Source organism: Lissotriton helveticus, chromosome 6 (assembly GCF_964261635.1).
Source record: "Lissotriton helveticus chromosome 6, aLisHel1.1, whole genome shotgun sequence".
NCBI lineage: Eukaryota > Metazoa > Chordata > Amphibia > Caudata > Salamandridae > Lissotriton > Lissotriton helveticus.
This window is the reverse complement of record NC_136067.1, coordinates 1,394,841,219-1,394,863,558: the sequence shown is the minus strand read 5'-3', so window position 1 is coordinate 1,394,863,558 and position 22,340 is coordinate 1,394,841,219. Positions and strand designations below refer to the sequence as shown.

Below are 22,340 nucleotides of genomic sequence, written 5' to 3'. Positions count from 1 at the left end.
GCTTTGCCAAACACATAGGTCCATTTCTTCCTATATGGTGTGAAATGTAATAGTTTGTAGCAATGATACCAAGATAACACTTATGGATTAGAGTTGGGTCTTGGTATGGCCTTAGCAGGACAGTTAATCTGCCTTTTATGACAACAGCCTCTTGAATCCTCCTTTCCTGTCTTAATCCTGATTGGCGTCACAAGAGTCTCCTCTGTATCAATTTGAACATCCTGTTCTGCCCTGCAAGGTAGGCAATGATGTGGCCAGACAGTTGTTTTTTGGTGGGATCAGGTTAATTTACTTAATGACTCAGCAGAGCTTGACTAGCGCTGGACTGCTGCTTCAATGGCGAGTTGACCATAGCTACAGATGGGTTTGCTGACCTACCTTTGACACTAGCGCAAAGGCAAAAAGCTCTAAGCTTGAAAGCTATGGCAGGACCAAGTTGGCCATGTGGAAGTCACAAACAGACAGATGCAACTTGTTAATTGTTTTTACTCGTCGCCCGCTTAGTACACGACAAGATAACTATCTGCTCTACCAGCCCACACGAACTCCTGCACTGTTTTGCACATTTAAATAAACTAGTGTGCTCTGAATAAAGTCATTATTTGGAATCCGGTACAAATTAAGATTCTTAAACTTTAACGATATTTATTTAAAATCTATTCTACCTAAGCTTGTGTTTTAAGACTATAGGCATCTCATGCACTGTTTGCACAGTTTGCTACAGATATATATTTTAGGCTTTTTGCACACATATTGTAAAGATTTTAATTACTTAAGCAATAAATGAACATCGACTGACTGATGAAACCAATGCGAGAGTCTGTTTGTGCATATGGAGTCTAAACGAGGACTGAGAAACCCTGATATGAACCGACCATGGAGTATAATTCTTAGTTACTTTGCTGGGGAGGCCCTCAAAGGGTACCACCTAAAGGACAGTAGCGAGATATGTAGGACATCAGAGCAGTTATGCTGCAGCAGTGTTTCCGTGGAGAATCATGTTATGTTGAAGTAAAGAGAACAGCTGAAATATTGGTCAGCTTATCTGCTGAGTATCTAGCTCCCTTCTTCTATGCAAGATCTGCGATACTAGCAACATGTGCCCAGAGGGTAAACCAGAGCCCTATCTGAAGACACGAGTTTATTGGTGGAAATCGTTTGCATTTACCTCAATTGTATGATCTTCACTACGGGTGTGAATCGGGAAACATCATTTACCACGAAGGCATTACAACTACTAACGTTTACCACGTGACACTTACCACGCAGGGTGCCTTCCACGCAGGGTGCCTTCCACGACGTCTTTACCACGGGCTGGGGGGGAGACGTGGTATTCCTTCAAGTCGTTCTGCGTGGGCTTGGGGGGCAGAGGGGGGGGGGCTGGGGGGGGTCTCCCCCCCCAAAAATAACAAGCAGGTTACTTAAAAAAAAAAAACGAACATAAATTTAAAAGAAAAAGGAAAGAGCCTCCCCCAAAGATGTGCCGTGTACGTCAAAAAAGCAGTCCTTTTTTTATTTTGGTATACGTGTTTTGACGCTTGTTTCAATGGAGGATGGAAGTAAGGGCTCGTAGAGAAAGACGTGCAGGTAAGACGTTTCTAGGCGTAGTAAAATCCTACGTTGTAAATACCAGCGTGGTAAAGCCACTTGCGATGTAAAATTCGCGTGGTAAAGCCATGCGTGGTAATTGAAATCGTGGTATAATCATATATCCGTGTGAATCGCCTGTATAATGTATGGGTAAAATATTGTAAACTCAATTAGATATGCCTATACGCACGGATCTGTGATAGTATTGACAAATAGAATGGCTGATATTGAACTTTAACAAAAATGTTTAAAAAGAAAAAAGTATAAGCTGACCATAGGTTAAAATCATTTTCTCAAGTATTGGTCCTCCAGTTTGTTTGCTTTGATCACGAAACATATTTTTAAAGTTCACATACTTCTAATTATAACGCTGCTCTCTGACTTGGGCGTCTTGATTAGAGCAGCCATGCTCAACCTTCCCATCTGGTCTTTTATGAAGGAGTTTTGGTTCTCTGCAACTGCCAAAAAGAAAGCTAAAGATGGCTGCCCATGGGGCACTTAATTTCTTTTTATTGAAAGACTCTGCTTTGATTTGCTTTCCTATGAGGCAAGAAGCAATTAGTTAAACCAAAAGTTTTATGAATCGGACCCCAATCTGACCCCAACTAGGACATATAAATGACAGAACTTGATTCACAAAATCCATATCGGCAGAGATTTAACTTCATTGGTGCCACTGAAACCTGTGAAAATACACCTGTTGGCTGGATTTTTTCTGCAGTCATACGTATATTGTACTGTCCAGCATCTCTCTGGTATGTTTCTATCATTTGTACGGCCTCGTACCTTTCTCCGCTGGGAGGGGCGGGGTTATCCCTCTGCATGGTTTCAGAGATTGTTTGACTGTGCTCATTGTGTAAGTTTCTTTGTGGAATGTTTTTGTGATGGTGGATATCTTCAAAGATGTGTTTAGTGATGAATCCTATGAAGGTGGAAGAATCTTATTTAGCAAAAAAGCAGTATGAATTATTGTCCATAAGGTTGTGTACACTGTTATTTTTAATATTCGGAGGAAAAGAGTTGCAGAGTTAAGGGGCGAGCACAGAAAATGATCGGGCTACTAATCGAGGATTTACAAAATAAAGGTTTTTTCAAGAGGTTTTATTGAGATCATTGAAGACTGACACAGGTTGGGTGTTCCCAGATCAGGGGCGGAGAGATTTCTATTAAATTGTTGAGAACAACGAAGGGAAGACTGTTTCAGCATTCACAAATATTGCTGATGCCATATCCTGCCCTCATTCACACATGAAGTTACTGTAAAATAGCATGAGTTCAGAGTGCATTTTGATTGTGAAAATGCCCCAAACACCCAACATGTGCATGAAAGGCCTTAAATAATTAAGCATAACGTACTAATGTATGTATTTGGAAAGGTATTTTCTGCTAATAAGAGAAAATATTTTGCCTTTTATCTTCCCTACTATTTTCACCTCCCCAATATTTATTGGGGTGCATGAAAAGGTTTTTCGACGGATTTTAAAATTCTTTCAATTTGAGGTGACAAACGGGGTGAAACAAGCACTCATAATAGAAATCCTGGACATAAGTCTAAATTTCGCACACATACTGATGTTTTGCAGGGTGGGTGCTTTAAACCCATGTAGGGATGTTATTGTCCCTCAGTTCTAACAGAGGATTTGTGTGACTTGTTTGCGGACACCCATGGAGGGGAGCCCTTCACAAAGCACTCCCATGCCATCTTTCTGAGTGACCCTATCTCCAGAAGCCCTTAAGGTCACCTGTGACGCAGTCCGGCTTGGAATGATCTGCTGCCTTCAGTTGCCTTGGCTACCGCGCGTACAAAACTTCATTGATTTGCTGGTTTAAGGGACTTTTCTTCACAAGGCGACAGCAGCAAAGGGCGCCCTCCTATTTTCAAACTGTGTCCCGGCTTGAATAACCGTAATCAAAAACTAGACAGCTGCTATCTGTGAAGGGAGTCGCATCGCAAAGCTGTCTTCCATCTTTTCAAAGGCGGGAGGAGCCCGCCGCAGCTCTCGGCGGCGTTTCATCCGGGCCTCCGAGCCAGAGGTGTGTATATAGTTACACCAGTGAGAATGGTGGGCAAGAATGCGCCGCCATTCTTTCGCCGTGACTGGCCCGCATTCCTCCGGTTATGCAACACTTGCTGCATTGTGTGTCGTCGTCTTCTTAAAATGGAAAACAAGCCCCTGCGCCTCAGACAAGGCAGCACATTTCCTGTTTCCCGATGCAGCACCAAAATAGGCTGCACTTGAAGGACCCCTCATGGAAGCCGGCTCAGTGTGATTTAACTGCACCGGAAATCGCACAGATCACGCCTTTGTTTTAGGCGCATGATCTGATGTAGAGCCTTTTGTGCCCCACTGTTATTGTGTCCTCACCCTTGTGATATTTTTTTTGTTTTGCTTTTTTACAGTCGAATAAAGGAGCAGTTTATAAATAACGAACCAATTTTCTTCCTCGAGGGAGACAAGATTTTGTTTGCGGCCCCCTCTTTGAAGTGGAAGGGCCCATTCATCCAGAAATGGTACTTAGGAGATAGGCAGTTGGCCAACCCATGGCTTGTCTTGAGGTGTATGGTGTGTTATTTATATAGTTCAGCGCCGAGACACCACTTGTGGTATTTGTTGCGCTCTATAAATCTTAAAAATAAATAAATAATTGTGGTATTTGGCTTGTTTCTTTATCTGCTACATCTGTACTTTAGTGGTTTGTCCTGATGGTCATGTGTGTTACCTCAGGGCAGTGTTATGTTCCACATGTTATGGATGGAAGTGAGAAGCCGGAAAGGCGGTCAGAGCTGTGGTAAGCTGCACAGCAGTTCCTGGAGTTTGTCTTCCTGCAACAAATCTTCCTCCTCCACTACGGCTTCCGACTTCATCATGTATTTTCTAGATTCCAGCTTTACAATAGTGGTTGTTGCTTTAGTGTGGACCTGCAGTGCTCTAAGTTATCAAATAACCAAATATTACTCGCTTCATCGGACCCAGATATATAATACTGCATTTTGCGCAGTGATTTTTTTTTTAATACAAGCACTTACTAAGCTATCACAACCCTGTGTCCAGTGCTTTAAGTAAAGTGCACAGGGGTGAGACGGATTTAAAAGCGTATCTAGGAAACCTCCACAGAGCATGTGTAGTTGTGGGCACGGCCAGGTGCATAGGACACAGAATGCTGCACCTGACAGATTCATCAATGGAGGCTTAATAGACAAAGAATAACCACAATCCGTAGACAGCAAGAGATCTAGTTAACATTTCATACTGGACCATTACCTGTTGCCATGAGCCAGAATTTAAAAGCAAGCCACACTTTGACTACTTGTTATTGAAGTCCTTTGACCGTCCAGTGTACAAAGTGTATATCTTGGTTATTAGGTTGGAATTAATTAGTGCATTAGGCCCTGTAATACCAATGGTAAACCAGCATTGGCAAAGGCAATTTGTTTGGCATTGGCTGCCAGACGTTTTGATTTGCCATGCTTGTTTTTCTAAAAAAAAAAAAAAAAGGGGGAAATCTTTGTTGTGTTTTTTTGTTTTAAAGAGCACACATTGTCATAGTAGTGCCTGGCATTTAAGGGAATTACTTTAAGTGATTGAATGCAGTCCTTCCACAAGGAGCACATCGACACACAAAGTGAAGTTAGCTGAATTGGACTGCCCCATGCTGTATTCTGTAGTAGGCAGACCTAAAGTGCAAATGACAGAAGATCAGCCCAATGGGTGAGGAGGACTGGCTGAAACCCCTACAAGAAAGTATAGTATACATATCATTTTCGAAAAGTCAAAAGTTTTTGGTTAATGCCAGACCTAAAAACAGTACCCACCATGTCTGTTTGTTCCTGTGCCACAAAAGGACTTCTTGTAACATTGTGTTGCAGCTCTGTCCTGCAACAGGCAGGCAGGTTTTGCTTTCCAGTGCCCAACCTTGGAAGGCTGTGGCTCACTTAAAGGACAGACTATCTTGATATGGCTCAGTGAAGCCAGCAAGATGGCTTAGTGAGTTAAATGTTTGCTGCAGATCACAAGTTCAGATCACAGCAAGGCCATCCCCAACTTCAGTGCTCCCAAAATCAGTAAATTGAATACAATTGAATTTAAGAGCAATGGGTACTGTGCAATTAACAGCGCTTAGAAGAGGCAGGATAGAGCACTAGTTACAGACCGGTTATTAGTATACAAGCCATCCAGTTGCATTTTGGTGAAACGAAATCCATGTAGTATGATACACTTTGATGATCTTTATTTCATAGACATTTTTTTTAAAAGCAATGTGGGTGAATTGGGGTGCCAAGTGATGCTATTTTTGGAGTTGAGAAACAATCACAGGCGTTGCAGAAATGTTTAATAAAAAACGTGAGTCTAACCAAGGACTCTGGTAAATTAAGCAGCTGGATTACTTAAAAAATGCATCTGGAAGCTATCTTTCTTTTTAACTTCGAAGGGAAAAAAAGTCAGGAATCGTATGAACAAAGCTGGCCGGGTGCCAAAACGTAATGCTGTGCTCTATCGCCTACAATTTCCTTTTGGTTTCCTCGGCAGACAAAAGTTATGACATTGGGCCTGTTCTGGAAATGCCTTTGTACATTTTGCCCGAGGTCGATGCATCACCCAGGAGGTTCCCAGGGTAGGGTTGGAAAGGTTGACATGCAGACCTGCTTCCCTTCATGTGAATGCTATGACAAGAGCTTTCGAAGCTTTTTGTTGATGTTCTTTTCTTCCGGGGTTTTGGTTCCATATTTAAGGGAGGAGAGGAGATCTCATTTCAGCACAGGATGACAGTGTTTTTTTGTTAATATCCCTTGCGAACACCACCGTTTGTCTAGAACCGAAACTGCTCGAAGATAAATGAACGACCTTAAAGTCTGAAATTGTTTTGTGTTTTCTGCTTTCTTGGGCGTCGGTGTAAATGAATCCTTTATTAGGTCTAGCATCTGTCATTTTTGGCGTCTTAATTGTTTGAAGTTTTTCAGGGCCATAATTAATTTGAGGGTTTCATCAGTTGAGGTTTCTTTATCCAATCGGTACTTCTGATACCTGATGTCGGAACAGTTCTACAACTGTGTAACCAGGGTCAATCTCTTTTATGGAAAGATTCATTGTGCCATAGACTAGATTGTTTTACTGTGTAAACTTTCCTGAAGCGTCCATTGACTATGCAGTACAATAAAAATAATTCTTCATGCAAAACTTCCTACCACAGATTTTGCTATTAGTAAGTGCAGCAGATCACATTTTATATTAGCCAGCTTGACAAGAATTGGCAAAGCCTGCTGGCCTGACTTTGCCAAGCTGAGGCCCAAATTTAAAATTTTCTTTTTAAATATATGCCACAAAAGTTGAAGAAAAAAATGAAAACATGTTGTGGCGCAAAAGTGGAGGATAGACTTAAAAAACGTAATTTGTAGAGCAGAAGGAGTGCTAATTTGCAGACCGGCACACCTAGAACAGGACTACTAACTCTTGTAGTGTTAATGCATTTACTGGTGGAAGGAAAAGGTACTATTGGCTTTGAATTACTGTAACCTGAAGGCACAGTTCACACACACACACACAAGGACGAATAGAAATAGGACGAAGAATGGAAACAGAACTAAAGTATTGGTCCACCGGCTCGGGTACAGAAGTGCAATTCTTTTTAAAAGCCTGTGCTGAAGAGAGCAGGCAAAATACTATCACTTGCCCTAAGAAATGCGCAGGTTATTTAGTCCAGATGTAGAACATAGTATGGGGAGAGTAAATCCGAATGATAGATGATGGACCATGGATAACACCGCCCCCCACCCCAAAGAAAAACCTACATCCGTTTTGGTGATCAGAACGGCTTAAGGAATAATAGAGTGAAATGGTTACAAATTCTACAAAGTGAGACATACAAGATTTGTAAAAGAAACATAAATACTCATTAAAATTTGTGGCGAGTTCCTGCTGTGGGAATAGTAGATGATAACAAATGTATTAAAGAAGGAAGGATAACCATGTTGTCTCCCTATCTCAACTTAATCCGAGGATAAGACGGTGCTCACCAAGTGACTGCAGTATAGTTCTTGGAGTCACGCCCTGTGTTACGGTGGATTTAAGCACCGAGAAACGTGGCACACAGGTGAGGCATTTTCTGTTTGTACATATAAATAAGCCTCACAGCTCAAAGGTATGAGGGAAAGTTTTTTTTTCATGTATAGACATCTGACATTACTCTCTCCAGTATCCTAATCCCCAGTCACATTACAGTTGTTAATCTGTTCCTGACTTGATCCTGTTTGGTATTCCGGGTTTTTGACTGTAGATGCCTGCTTTACCTAGCTCCCGTATTTCTGGAGCAGCTGAAACTCAGCTTTGTTAAATATCTTGAAATTCAAGTTTGACATGTTGACTGATGGGAGAGCCGCGCTGGAAAAGTATCTATCTATCTATCTATCTATCTATCTATCTATCTATCTATCTATCTATCTATCTATCTATCTATCTATTCATCCGTTATAATTTGAAAATGAGGTTTCAGGTTTAAATACATTTGAGAAATACAATAGGTTTCAGTTAAATTATTTGAGGAATAGAAGTGCCTCCGTGCTTGTGTTTCGAACGAACCCAGCAGTGTTGATCAAGGGAGAGCCACCATCGATAGTTTAACCAGTAATAACGTGTGATTTACTCTCCATTTGTACTGAGGCACTTTACACAGTTTGTGACTGAACTACAGTGAACCAATACTTTCCCATCTTGTGAGCCTGGGAACGATTTGGTTGAGTTAGCTGTGCTGCTGTTCTCATCTGTGACCGGCTCTACACAGGATTGCTGCCACAAATTGGACAACCAACAAAGCTATTTACAGGAATTACCAGCTTTTTAATCCAACTTGTTGCTTTGTTTTTACATGATGGCATTGCAGGAATGGTAAACCTCTATTCACTGCTAGGGTAGCCCCCCCCACCCCTCCCTCCAAAATCCTTCACTACTGTACTCTCATATTCTGACATTTTGACACCACAAAACAGAGAAGAACACACGAGCACTAAAGAAGGCATTGCTCTGTGATGTTCACATTTGTGGATTACACTGTGTGCCACTGGTGTGACATGGCAGGGATTTTGATAATCTAGGAATTACTTTCTCAGTTGCTTTGAGGCTTCCGTTGCAGACCGGATCCTGATTCGGCTTGTGGAGCAGTGTGAATGGGCTTGCTATTATCCTGCGGAACTCGCCGTCAACTCTGTTGTGATTGTATAGCCCTCTTAAACCGTTTCTGGTGGAGCCGGCTCTAAATCGGAGCATATAACAAAAAAAATATATGTGCAGCACCTTGACCTGCATACGTTTTCAGTTGATATTCTTGGTGTTAGGTAATTAAGACTGGTCGGCTGTACGGTTGCTTTGGCAGCTTCATGGATGATAATGCCCTAAAAAATAGATATATTAGTGAATGTGTTGCACTAATGGCTTATTTGGCTTATATTGAATTTTTGTTAGGATTTCTGTAAGGGTGTGTTCTGTTGTATGAAAATACATGCTGTGCACTGTTGGAGAGTGCTGTTGGGATTGTGAGCAGGTGTACTGTGTTGAATTTGGGCACTACTTTCTTTCTCACATTGAGTTCAGAGTGTGTGTCTTGTCCATGACCAAAATAGTTTTGGCAAAAAACACAGGAAACCATCCAAACAAGGGACCAAACAGTCAGTGGATGTGATAGTTATATCAGAAAGGGAGGCTGTGAAAGAGATCACATGCAGCGTTAGCGAATGAGATACGATACACGTGGGTACTTTTTCCTTCACTTCTCAACTCTACCTCTCCAACCACGTCTTTTAAGAGTAAAAGACACCCATCAATTTGAGCCTTCCATAGCCCTTACGTTTCCACATGCATCAGCTGGAATTGGTAAGGCAGCAGAGACTTCCAACTTCTGAAGTTTAAAAAAGTTGGAATAAGTTTATGGTTAATTGTCTTTGTGTTACATTGTTGAGACCAGTGGGCTGTACGGAATTGCGTAGGCGTCTTACGGGATGATGGGTGTGTGTATAATATTTATTATTTATATATATATATATATATATATATATGAGAGGCTTATTGGCACATTTGGGTTGTGTTGGAATTTTGTTGGTTATGTAACAGTTTATTTTGTTGTATGATAATGTATGTTGAGTGCTGCTGGAATTGTGAGCAAGTGTTCAATGTTTCAATGTGGGGGCTTCTTTCTTTCTCATATTGTGTTCAACATGTGTGGGTTGTCTGTGCGATAACTAAGTTGGAAGCCATCCGAATGGGGAACTGAACAGTCTGTGGATGTGGTAGTTAGTTCGAAAAGGAGGCTGCAAGTTGAAAACCTACAGCTTTGGAGAATGAAAAAGAATGCTCATGGTCACGCTGACCTCTTCTCAACTCTATATCTCAGACCAAGTCTCTCACAAGCTCCTGCTCGAGATTCTGCCAGTCTCCTCAGAAATCAGAGGCCATGCAGTTTTATTTTGACTGTTTTACTTCTACATGTGCAACTGTAGGTCCTGTTACCTATACAGGTGCGACTGTAGATCATGTTGTCTTTTGCTATCTGCTAAGCCTGCAGATTGTGGTTTTACAGGACCGGCGACTTTGGTTTCATTTTAAAAATACCTTGCCCTTGATTAGCTTTTCAGCTGCACAGTGCTAGGTTGTGTATGTGCATAAAGTCCTGGATTCTGCAATGCAGCTCACCTTCAATGCTTCAGACATCACCATAAAGTGAAGTGCTCTAGAGAGACTTGAGGTAAAATTCCATTTATATTCTTGAAATGAGCTCATAATGCATTTTTTGAATTGATGTTTAGTAATGTTTATTGGGTTGCGTAGGTATTTTATTAAATCAGAGAATTTCCTTAATTTGTTCTGCTTGTCCTACATCATCCAGTGCCGAAAAACCTATGTTCTGCAACTGGATCCAGTAGAAACAGTATTAAGGATCAACTGGAATTTTAACCTGGGTTGGGGCCTTGTGAGCCATGGGTATCTGGTGTACTCTACTCACCCACTTCCCAACTGTTGCCCAGGGCTTTGGGTGGACATTGATGTGCAAACATAGCATGTCGCTGTTTAGTCTGGTGCAGGGTGTCCCCCCTGCTGCTCTGATCTTTCACACGATTGCAGAAGTGCGTCACATTTCTCCTCTATTTTTGGTGGATTTTCAGGGAAATATTTTAAATCTTATCCCCTGCAGGTTCAGGCTTTGCCTTTTAATATTGGTGTGAGAGCTACCATCAGTGCCGTCTCACCACATGGACAGGATGGGCAGTTGCCCGATGGCCCCATGCAGACAAGAAGTTAACTGTAATTTTCCGTTTAACATTTTTATTTCTGCGAGTGGTTGTATAGGCAGGGCCCAGTGCACTGCTTTGCCCCGGGGGCCTATAATGCTGTTAAGAGGGCCCTGGGGCTACCGCTCTGTGCCTTCCACACTTAGTAAACGGGTAGCTCTCTCTTGCTAACACTGCATCCATGGATCTAAAAGGCAGTAGGTCCTTGAAGCTGGAGTGGCTTCTTGAAGGCTGGCACACATTGGAGGCCTCCTGAGGTACTCGTGAAGTTGTGTACATATATACATTGCCGGTTTACCCCTCTTTCTTAAAGCAATTCATACCTCACATTTCCAGTGTAATCCCAGACATTCTAATACACGTTATTATTTAAATTCTTCGGTCTTTGTTAGATGATTGAGATAAGAGTTTGTGAGCCCTGGTCATTACTTAACCAACGTGCCAGTCCATGCATGCTATAGCGTATTATCATACTGTGGCACGTTCAGGGCCTCCCCTTTGTTGTCCAATTGGGTACCGTGGAGCTATCCTTCATTGCTAGCCTCCCTCCCTTTGGTCCCTCTGCAGTTTCCTCCCCGCCGCCCCACATCTTGCCCATTGTCTTTTTGTGGCCCCTTTTGTTGAACGACAGAATTTATGGAATGTGTTCCAGTAGATTAAGGCATGGAATGTTTGAACAGCAGGAGATTTGCAAAGCCCCGCTCTTTGTCGTGGTGCATTCAGTTGCCCCGTTCCCACCTATTCTCTTTTTTGACAGACTCCTCCATAACCGCAACAAAAAAAATCCTAAACTGCTCCCTGCATTATCCGCCATTTTGCACACCGTGCTGTTGACTGGGATTATTTTGTGCGCTCTGCCTTTCAGGAGGCCGATAGCTATCTCGGTCCGGACTTCGTGGTTTGCAAGTTTAGGAAAGGCATGCGACAGGGACAGTATCATTTGCATTTTTGACAGATGAGAACAGACTCGCTAGTAACCCAGGCCAGAAACTTCACTCCATTTTAAAACTTAATTTCCGAGCAATCTTTTTTTGTATGAAGAGGAACTGCAGCTTTCTAATGCGCGTGCATTCTGAAACGTATCCTTAGCAGGTTCAGCTAATTTGTGTATTTTAATCTAGCTCGTGAATCTAGCTTTGTGTCTGCCTGCGGGAGGATTGAGAGCTGCTAATCTGTGATTAGTTACGATAATTACATACGGGAACCTGGGCCAAGTTTCTTTATGTTTCTGTAGCTTACTTCTTAACGAAACTTCACGTTTCGTTTTTTGTTGTTGCCCTTTGTCCGTTTTTCCCACGGTTCTTCGAAATGCAGATTCCTCCCAACCCATGTACTTCACAGCTTGAACAATTTGGGTAAGTTATGCAAAACCTTCGTCCGTGCTAAGACTGATGCACGAGTTAATTCACTGATTTTGGATGGATAAAATGTAGCAACTTATACAGGTCATTTTACAGATTGGTAATTGTTGTCCTTTTAAATATTTATAGTTATTTTATTAGTCAATGTGTTTATTACCTCCACATCCGACCAGATTTACTGAGTTTTTACCTTTTGCAAATTCCTTATTCTGTGCTTTCGAAGCAGTGCCGTGAAGAGTCTGCAAGGTGACACTCCTCACTCGTCAAAAAAGAGCAGTTGCACATATTTAACTTATATTATGAAGTTATAAAATCGATATTGTCTTTGTCCCCATCTTTAGAGATCCACATTTTGTGATTTTCACTCCAGAAATTCTTACTCCTTAGTCTCCTCTTCAGGTTTGTCTGCTTGTGGCATTCCTTTCCAGAAAATTACATTGTGCCTACTGTCCTACCAACACACATTCAGGCAGCTATGGATTCCACATTGAACCCAATAATGGCCCGTATTCAATATGAAATGATATTGAGTTCAGGTTGCTGATGTTCTAGTGTGTTTAGGGTGTCCAGTGTTTCTTCCCTATAACAATCCACCCAAAACACAGGAAGCCTATCATTTCAAGGTGCTACTGTTGGGCATCCATGCAAAACCTGTCAGTGGGAGCATCCCACATTTAAATGGTCTTATTTGGGCATTATGGCGACCTGCATGTACATAGTGTCATGGTGTGACCTAGGAATGCACCAACTCTTCTACAAACTGGCAAACCTCCAAACTCCGAACATGTGCATTCATCCGACCTTATGGTAAAAAAAAAAAAGAAGTTTAAAAATGGTAGGGTGGCATCATGGACATTTTGTCGGCATCAGCAGGAATCCCTCTCCGGTGAACGACACCCAGAATAGGATCTCTGTTCATGAAGTAGCTTTTTCTTATCCCAACCACTAGATGCCAAAGTTCGGCCCATCATGGGCATTCAGAATAAGTTAATGCTTCAGAACTACTGCTAAAGGTAAGTAACTTGTTTCTAAACCAATTTATAGAGTCCTAGAAAGGCTGCGGTTTAAATGCTGTACTGATTTAGTCACTATAAGTGATATGTAGTTCCTTTCCTCATCATATCTGGGGCCTAACCGCACAAGTCATTATAACATTGATGCCTCATATACGCAGTAAAGAAGTCTGGTGCAACCATTGTTGATGTTTTGGAAATGAGTAGCCAAATTATAATATCTCCCACGTTAGTGTTTTTACAAGAGGGCAAAAACACTCACACTAAGGAGTCAATAGTGACCAACATACTTTCAATTAAACTATCATGCCGCTGATGATCAGGTAGAGACAATTTGGTTTGGAGTACTGCAAATTAAGAATAATCTTTTCAACAAAATGCATCCTAGGTGAAATGCACTTACTATCTCCCATTTGTTGCAAATTCCAACTGGACTGTGAGTGGTAGATGTGGTGATGTGAAAGTTTAGTCTCTGGTCCACATATCCACAAGGTGGAATTCTATGAATAGAAGACCTCAAATTGACCATAAACGTGTATAAAAGTGACTGTATAAATGCAGGTCTCTGCAAGGAGTAAAAACAAAAAAAACTATAGACTTGTTTCTGGCCTTGGTGGTCTATATCTGGATCGGCCTGTGTGTGTATCTATCCATCTTTTTTCATCTGTCGATCTGTCTCATTTCATCTGTCTCTATCTCTTTCTATATCCCATTCTCTGTTTCTCAGTCTATAGCTATTTCTAAATGCATCTATATATATTTGAAATATGCCCCTGGAAATGGCATCACATGCGCTCGGCCTTTACCTTGTTCAACATGGAATTCTTTTTGCTCATCAAAGTGTACTTGTTTGGAATGATGCACCAATAACTTTAAACATGCACTGCCACACTTGCTTCCGGGCTTTTTCTGTCGCTGTCCTATGCACCCACACAGTAACTTTATGATGTGTGGCTATGATGTTGTCATAAGTGATATCATTATCTGACTTCAAATACATTTCTGCGTCCCTCAGCTTCTCTGTCTCTCCAGAACCAAGACATCAGAACCCCCTGCCATCCCCTTCCAAACCTCTCCTGAAGCAATGTGTTCATGTATACTGTTACACAATTCAGTGTTACCCAGTTTACAGACCTTCGAAAGGTTTGAAGCCTGAGGGAGTCTTACTGCAGTGCTTACTTGTAACCTGCTTGTAACCAGTCACTTGTTTCTTCAACGTATGTACAAATCAATGCGCTACACTCGCAAAAGTGAGTTATATTGTGAGGTCCATATATGTTTCCCTCCTACATCTTGGTCATTAATATACTCCTTTTGAAATTCCTGAGCTGAGCGAAGGCATGAAGGAAGGAGAAATGAAACCAGGATCATCTCTATCTATTTAAAAAAATATATATATATATATATGCTGTAACAATGTATAATGCAGTCCAGTACTACGCTAAGGATGTTAATAATGATAAAACTAACATGACTGATAAGAGTGTACACTTGTTTGATTCAGGCTAATTGAACTGCTTTAGTTTTTTGTCCCCCACGCTCTTCAGTCCTGTTTTTTGGGGGAGTGCAACACTGTTTGTGCACAGCTGCCTGACACGTGACTTCAGACTTCTTAGTATAGAGACTGTTGTTTTTTAGCTTCATACTTGACAGGGGACTCTGTACCCCTCTTTACTGCTTATTTTGAGAAAGCTGTTAAAATGTTATACTTCCTTATATCCGCACGGCGTCCACACTTCATGTCATGCCAGTCTGGGTGTCCTAAAGGGCTACAATTACAACAAAAAAGATTTGTCACAAAACTTAATGTCAAAGGCCCCATCAGAGGTCACAATTTATGGGGCAAAAAAAACCTAAAAATGGGGGTAAGCAGTCTGATAGTGTTTCCTACAGTTGGCCAAGTATTCGTCCAGGATCTCATTAATACCACAAATTTCCTGGGACGTCCTTCAAGATATGGGACACAGTTGGTGATTTTTTTTTTCCACCTCTTTAAGTGAGAAGTGTGGCTCTGGTTACTTACTCATGGAGCGGTATGTTGTAGAATAGGTCACTATATCTTCAACTTACAGTCCATGTACCACAAACCTTGTAAGTGGATAAATCCTTTACTATATATCATTAAACTGTCAACCTCATCCAGCGTTGCCTAAAGTTGTCTTAGGTTTAGGTTGGATCAAATTGTTGCCCACATTCTTCTGAAGACCTTGGTACAATCTGAAAGAACTGATTATGCGTTAGACTTATGTGTTCATTTGATTGAACAGTGTTTATAGCATATGCACTGCTGACTAAAACTGCCTTTTTGGCACGTGAGGTATGTAGGAATAACGGGGGGGAGGAAGACCTAAGGTGATGTAGATGTGGCTGTAAGTTTTTAGGTCTCGCCTACGCATCGCGCATGTACTACATAGGAGACCTTAAGCCGTCGTTCAGCTCTTTTTTGAAGCACGTACTAGTGCTTGTGGCGCATCCACCTTGCGGGAGCGAGCAGGAGCGCGCCACGAGTATGTGCTTCGAAAAAGAGCAGACTGCTCTTCCAAGCGCGCACGCTTCTCTCCTCGCCCACACGTCCAGGCCACTCACTCGCTCCCCCCTCTCCGTCTCCTTTTTGCTCGCGCTTCTTTTGTTCTTGTTTCACTTTTCATTGTTTCTCCACTTTCAAACTGCAATACTGGACTGGCGTTTTGGGCAATCTGGCACTGCTAGATGGGCCACCTTGAAAGGTTTAGTGTGTAAGCCACACGTAGCTCAACAAAAAAAAAAATACTCCACACTCAACCTTCTGCTGTTTGCCTATCTTATCTATTCTACCTTTTCTTTATTCTTTCCTTCGCTGCCACCCTTCCCTCTCCTCCACTCCCACTCTTACATACCCATCTTCCTCTTGCGCATTTTGGCTTCCATATCCTGTTCCCCTAATACGTTCTCTGCTTCCTATCCTCCCCCGCGGCTCCCTCATTCGCCCTGCTCAATCTATTGATCCCTTTACTCTTTATCTTCTCCTTCCTCTCACCATGTACCATATTGTCTCTATCTCTCGCGCAGGCAGTGGCACAGTTACATACAGGCTCCATAATGAGGCCAGCTGGCGCGGTTTGTAAGACAGCAGCGCCGCCAACGCCTCCTTTAAAGCACAGAAGGTCAAACAAGGGTTTTATAAATATTACAGAAAATGACGTAATCCGAAGACGTGTTTGCGTTCAAGAATTCTGTTGGCACATCTCCCACCCAGGCCAGGCACCCACCCCCTAGTGACCATAGAGGTACACATTTTCAAAACATGAGACTGACTACTGAATGAAAGGCCAACGCGAATGTTAAGACAAATGGGAACACAGACTTGTGCAAGAAGGCGTGGTGAGGGACATTTAGAAAAGGCATAACTGATGGCAGTAGAGAAGCGCATCCCAACAGTGAGGTCTCCAGCTACAACTCTTTCAACTCTGACAGGAAGTACATTTCAAGCTTTCGCATGATGCTTTTCAGTATCCCAGCGGGCCGCGGCTTCCGCCGCCTCCATGTTCCATGAATGAAAATGCCAGATTCCTGTAAGTTAGACAAAACAAAAGGAGGGCTGTGGAAAACCACAACCTGAAAGTGGAGCACAGCTCTAGACACAACTAGGGTTTCAATACATTAATCAAAAAATACACCAAGTCATCAAAACACTCTCAAAGGCATATACTTTTATCATGCCATCTAAGATTGAGCAATATTTCAAGTAATGTTCACAGCCCACCACTTATCACAATCTGTATCAAACAATAATTTTTACTAAAACATAAGACAATCCAATGGGCTCTTGATGAATCCTTCTTTCTTTTTAATTTATTCTCTCAACTCCAATCCCTTATGCCAACGCGTTTTGCCGTGGTTAAGGTAACCCACCGGCTTCCTCAGGGCTCAACTTTGCGTTACTTCTTGATACCTCCTTGGAAATAACAGTTCACTTCCAGTTAAGGATCTTTGGAGTTTTCATCATTTAAAAACCGTGTTCGTACGTATCTTCAAGCACAAATCATAGCGTGCGGTGTAGGATTTCCTAAGGCTGCCGCCTTAACTCGTTGAATATCTATACGTCAATCCAATTAATCAGTGAAGTGCCAATCCTGATCATTAAGTAAGGTCCTTCCACCGCCGCCTGCTACTCAGTCTGTCTTTCCCTTCAGTTTAGCGTTCTGCTCCACCCGAGTACAAGCGAGAGGGCTGAGTTGCAAAATTACTAGGGATTATGTTCAACCCACCTCCCCCGACTATTTGCTAGTCTGGAGGCTTAGTACATGGGGATCACAGTATTGAGGCTAGACCAGAGTTTGGCTGTCCATCTTATTTGCAGTAACCTCACAAACAAGGTAATTTCTTTCAAAGAAACTAGTGTCCGTTTTATCCAACTATTGAAGTCTTGTTCATAACGCATCCATTTGAATATTGTATTTAAAGTGTGACTCACTTGATGAAGGGGTTACTCACTTGGGCATCGACTATAAAGTGTTGCGCAAGAGAGAGAAATTGGAGCCCCCACCACTTTCTCCCAGTCTGACGTGGGGGCTGGCTGAGGAGGAAAGCACGGTGATCTCTTGATTAGTTAGTGGATTTTGATCATTTCAGAGGTTTTGGTGTACGAGTCTTTTCAACTCTGTGGTGGATAACTGCCAAAATTTGGCACAGTTTGAGAAGTGATCCAACCAGTGATAATCGACAGACTGACGGTCTTGGCTGTTATCATCTCCAATGCAGCGACCGTCACGTTTAAGAAGCTGTTTCCTCGAAAAAAAGAAGGGAGGTAAATGTAAAGCCAATATGCATCGCTGGTCCTTTGGTAACAGAGAAAGTGAATTCTCTTACCCCTAGATAAGGTGACTTGTGCCAGCAAAATACAAATCTGTATTCTAACTACTCCACCGTAACTCCTTTCCTTCCCCTTTTTCTTCACACCCCTCTCTGCCTACGGGGACAGTGGATAGGGGGGCAGCCTAGCATATACATGGTGACATTGTTCTGCCAGCAACATAGCCTGTCTGGGAGGCCACCCTGCAACTACAAGCGGTGATTACTATATGTAATATGTTGTATGTTGTAAAAACAATAAAAACTATTTTGAAATAAAAAAAAACCTGCTCATTCACCATAGGGTACTTCCATGAACCTTAGAGACTTTAGATCATTAAAGTGGGCACTCGGTTCCATGGGAATCGGCACTTAAAGTGTACATCATGGAGGGGCCCACCGGGAAGGTATAAAGTGGTGGTTAAAGCTGCTCAACACATACGCGTATGTCTGTTGAAGACGGAGGGATAGTTGGTGTTGAAGACTGTGCAGCTCCGTTGTTGTTATGAAAATCAGCCATTTGACTCAAATGGAACGCTGGATTGCGGAGTACAAAAATGTTTTGGCTTCAGAACTGAAGAGCAGAAAGGATGCTTGTACTTTCTCTGTGACCTGTCAGTGCATATGGACTTTCGCACCAATGTTGTAAGTGTATTTGTGGTCTTTAAGTTAATGAGTGAGCTGCGCCTACGGGATAAGATGCATACTGGTTACCACATGGAATACCATTTTTCGTAAAATTGACCAGAGATGCCTTCCTTCTGTTTTTATTGTGTTTTTTTTTTTTTTTTTTGCAACTTGCAGGCACTCATGATCAATACATGGCCAAAGCATTCTGTGGTTAAGTTAACAATGCTTTTTACTTTACAGCTGTGATGATGGGCAAAGTAGTTTTTTTTGCTGCATACAGAGTGAGCGCCTACTCTTCAGCATCGGGTCCTGTCCCGGGGGAGGGGCTTCACACCCGATACTCGCTGCACTCGCCCACCTGGCTCTGTCCTGATGAAGGGGGCTCTCACGGGTGACCCTTTGAAGAGCTCTACTCACAGTGCAAGCTAGATGCGTGGCTTTGCCAAATGCCTATTTATTAAGGTATGTCACAAACTTTGAAAAAGTTCCTTGTATGGACCTGCGCTTTCTTCCTCCAGCAGTGCTCTGTTACTTAATTTTGTCATCTCTTCGCTCTGGTGCTCTCGATGATGAGGCTGCATCGCCTTCACAGTCAGTGGCTGTAGGGCTCATCTAAAATTGCTTGTGCGTTGCAGAGTCTCCAGAAGATATTGAAACCTTCCTTGCCACGTGGCTTTACACTTTAAACTTTAGCTAAGTGGAATGGCCAGTCAGGACAGTTTCCCAATGGCTAACTCTGTCCTTTTGTGCTTGATGAAGGCAAACGATGTCACTGCCTTAATCAATTCAATTCAAAGTCTTTATTTCGATAAAAATCATAAAAGACACATTTTACATAACAATTTACATTTGTGGCTAGTTTAAAACCATATCCAGCAGCAAAGGGCATCCAAAGAGCAGTAATACATACACAAAGTCAATCACCATCATTAAAAATATAAATAATTCATTTAAAAAGTAGTTATACATTTTATAATCAATTAAGGTCAAATCTAATTTTTTGAAACTATTAAAATACAGATGGTTTAAAAGCACAGAAGTAATTTCAGCTCTGTATAAAAAGGAAAACTCTCAATACACATTATATACAGAGACCTCGGACTCGTATAATCCACATCCAATGGTGGAATTTTGCAACAGCAATGACCACAGGCTGCGAGTTGTTTGTTCGTAAAATCCTCAGTGCCTCACAACCTGTTTGAATACCCAACTGAAGACACAAATAGGTCTCAACCATGACCTTCTAGGTATTTTATATTCGGGGCATACAAATAGTATGTGGCCAATGCTTTCCCTTTCAGAGGGACAGAAAGGACATGTAGCTCCGGAACCACTGCGCCACTTGGCAGTGTGAGTGTTGATAGGTAACGTACCAACCCTAAACTGATGGTATCTTTTCCTATCCTCAGGAGCAGTTATATAGTCCCAGTAGCCCTCAAAAGCTGCTATATGTTTGATGTCTAAAAAAGCAGCAGTCAGGGAAGAGCCACTACAACGACCAAATCTTTTCTGGGCTACCAGACTCCAATACAGTTCTCTAAATCGATTCCTTGGTGGGAATACATTAGCCTCAGGGTCTTGCCAAAGAGGCAATAACCCCATTGCTTTATACGTTATCCCAACCTCCCTCATCCATGAAATTTTTTGTGCCCTATCAGCATTTCGTACGTCTGTGAAAGCCCTAGCATACTGGAGGAGTTCAGGGGTAACCCACAATCTTCTCCAGTATGCTATCGCTCTATAACGAGCCATGTCCTCCAGATGCAGACATCCCAAGTCATAGAACAAAGGTGTCAGGGGGGTTAATGCCGGGAGACCTGTAATTCCTCATAGAAATTTATTTTGGGCTGTAGTTAGACAACTGAGGTTACTAAGTCCCCACAGTTCTGCGCCATAAAGAACCGCTGAGCCAATTTTCGCATCATAGATCTTGAGAACTGGACTAACCGGCCTGGTATGGGAAAGATAGAATTCCTTTGTTAGGGCCCCTGCCAATTGTGCATGTTTAATGGCCATTTGGTTGGTATGGTGTTTCCAATCCATTTTAGAGGCCATGGTGATACCTAGATATGAAAAGACCTCTGTCTGCTCTAGCTCAGCCCCGCTCACAGCTGCCCTCCCTCTACCATGCTTAGATTTATGTAGGACCATAAACTTAGTTTTATTAACGTTTATAAAGAGACCGTGATCCTTGCAAAATAATTCAAAGACATCTATGGCCTTCTGTAGGCCCTGCTGAGCTTTTGAAATTAAAAGGGTGTCGTCGGCAAACATCAACAGGGGGATCAGCTTGCCATCCAATTTGGGGGCGTCTGTGGGTTGGTTTTTGTAATAGCTGATCACCCTGTTGATGTATAGTGAAAAAAGGGTCGGTGCCAAGACGCACCCTTGGCGTACACCCCTAGCAATTGGGAATCTGTCTGTAACCCCCCTGCCGATTCCAGCGGACTTGGGCGTAGTTACCCTCGTGTAGCTTTATTAGTAAAGCAAGAAAGTTCGAGGTCATACCCTGCTCTAAAAAGACAGTCCACATTTTATGTCGTGGCACCAGGTCGAACGCTGATTTCAAATCAATAAAAGCAGCGTACAGAGTGCTCCCCCCTAGTACCACCACCCGCCAGTAAATTAAAACAAATCTGAAAACTTGGTCGATCGTACTGGTATGTGTACGGCACTCAGCCTGGAGCGGTGAGAGTACCTCTTCCTCCTCAATCCATGCTTGTAACCTCTGGAGGACAAGCCTTGCTACTGCCTTTTGGATGCAATCGATTAAGCTGATGGGCCTGTAATTTCCCGGATCTGAGGGTTCCCCTTTTTTATGTATGGGAATTTTCCCGGATCTGAGGGTTCCCCTTTTTTATGTATGAGAATTATCACAGCGCCCTTCCAGGTTTCGGGTATAGGTGAACCCCTTGCAATACTGTTTATTAGTGCTAGAATATAAGATGCCCAGACCTCCTTATCGTGCATGAATAAATCGGCAGGGATTGAGTCCAGACCAGGTGCCCTGCCTTTGGGGATGTTGTCCAACACCCTTCTGACTTCAACTCTAGTGAAGCATAGGGGGATGATATCTTGCTCAACACTAATCGGGGCATCACTATCACCCATCAGCTCATAGGATGCAAACTGGGTGGCATAATGAGAAACCCATAGGTTCGGGGGAACATAATTGGTTGGTTCAGCCCTTTTGAGCCCCCTACCCCACCTGACCATGTCCCAAAAGGTACACATAGAGCGTTCTTTGCTAGCTCCCAAGAGTTCTGCCCAGTAATCCTCATCCCATGTACGTTTGGCATCGTGTTGTGTTTTCTTATATAACTCTCTAGCGCTCTTAATGTTTTTCCTATCTTTAGATTTGACGGCTTCCGCTAGACCTTTATATGCGGCCCTACAGGACGTCCCATACCACTGTTCCTCTTTTCTAATACTCCTATGCGGATTGTTTGAGACCTTCTTTAAAAAATAACCGCTCAAGTGATTAAAAAATTTCGAATGAATGAGGTGAACATTAGACACAATTTCCTGCTTGGTTAAACATTTTTGGATATCCTCTGTTGCCTGAATAGCTAACTCTATCATAGCAACTGTGTTTTCTTCAATCGCCACACAGTCAGTCCATTTCATTCGCCTAAAATCATT

The 22,340-nt window shown here is 42.4% G+C and overlaps 1 protein-coding gene across 1 annotated transcript in view; it reads left to right on the top strand.

The window, feature by feature from the left end:
* Positions 1-22,340, top strand: part of CNKSR3 (CNKSR family member 3) — a 197,056-nt gene that overhangs the window by 94,318 nt on the left and 80,398 nt on the right. The gene's annotated exons all lie outside the window — the stretch shown is intronic.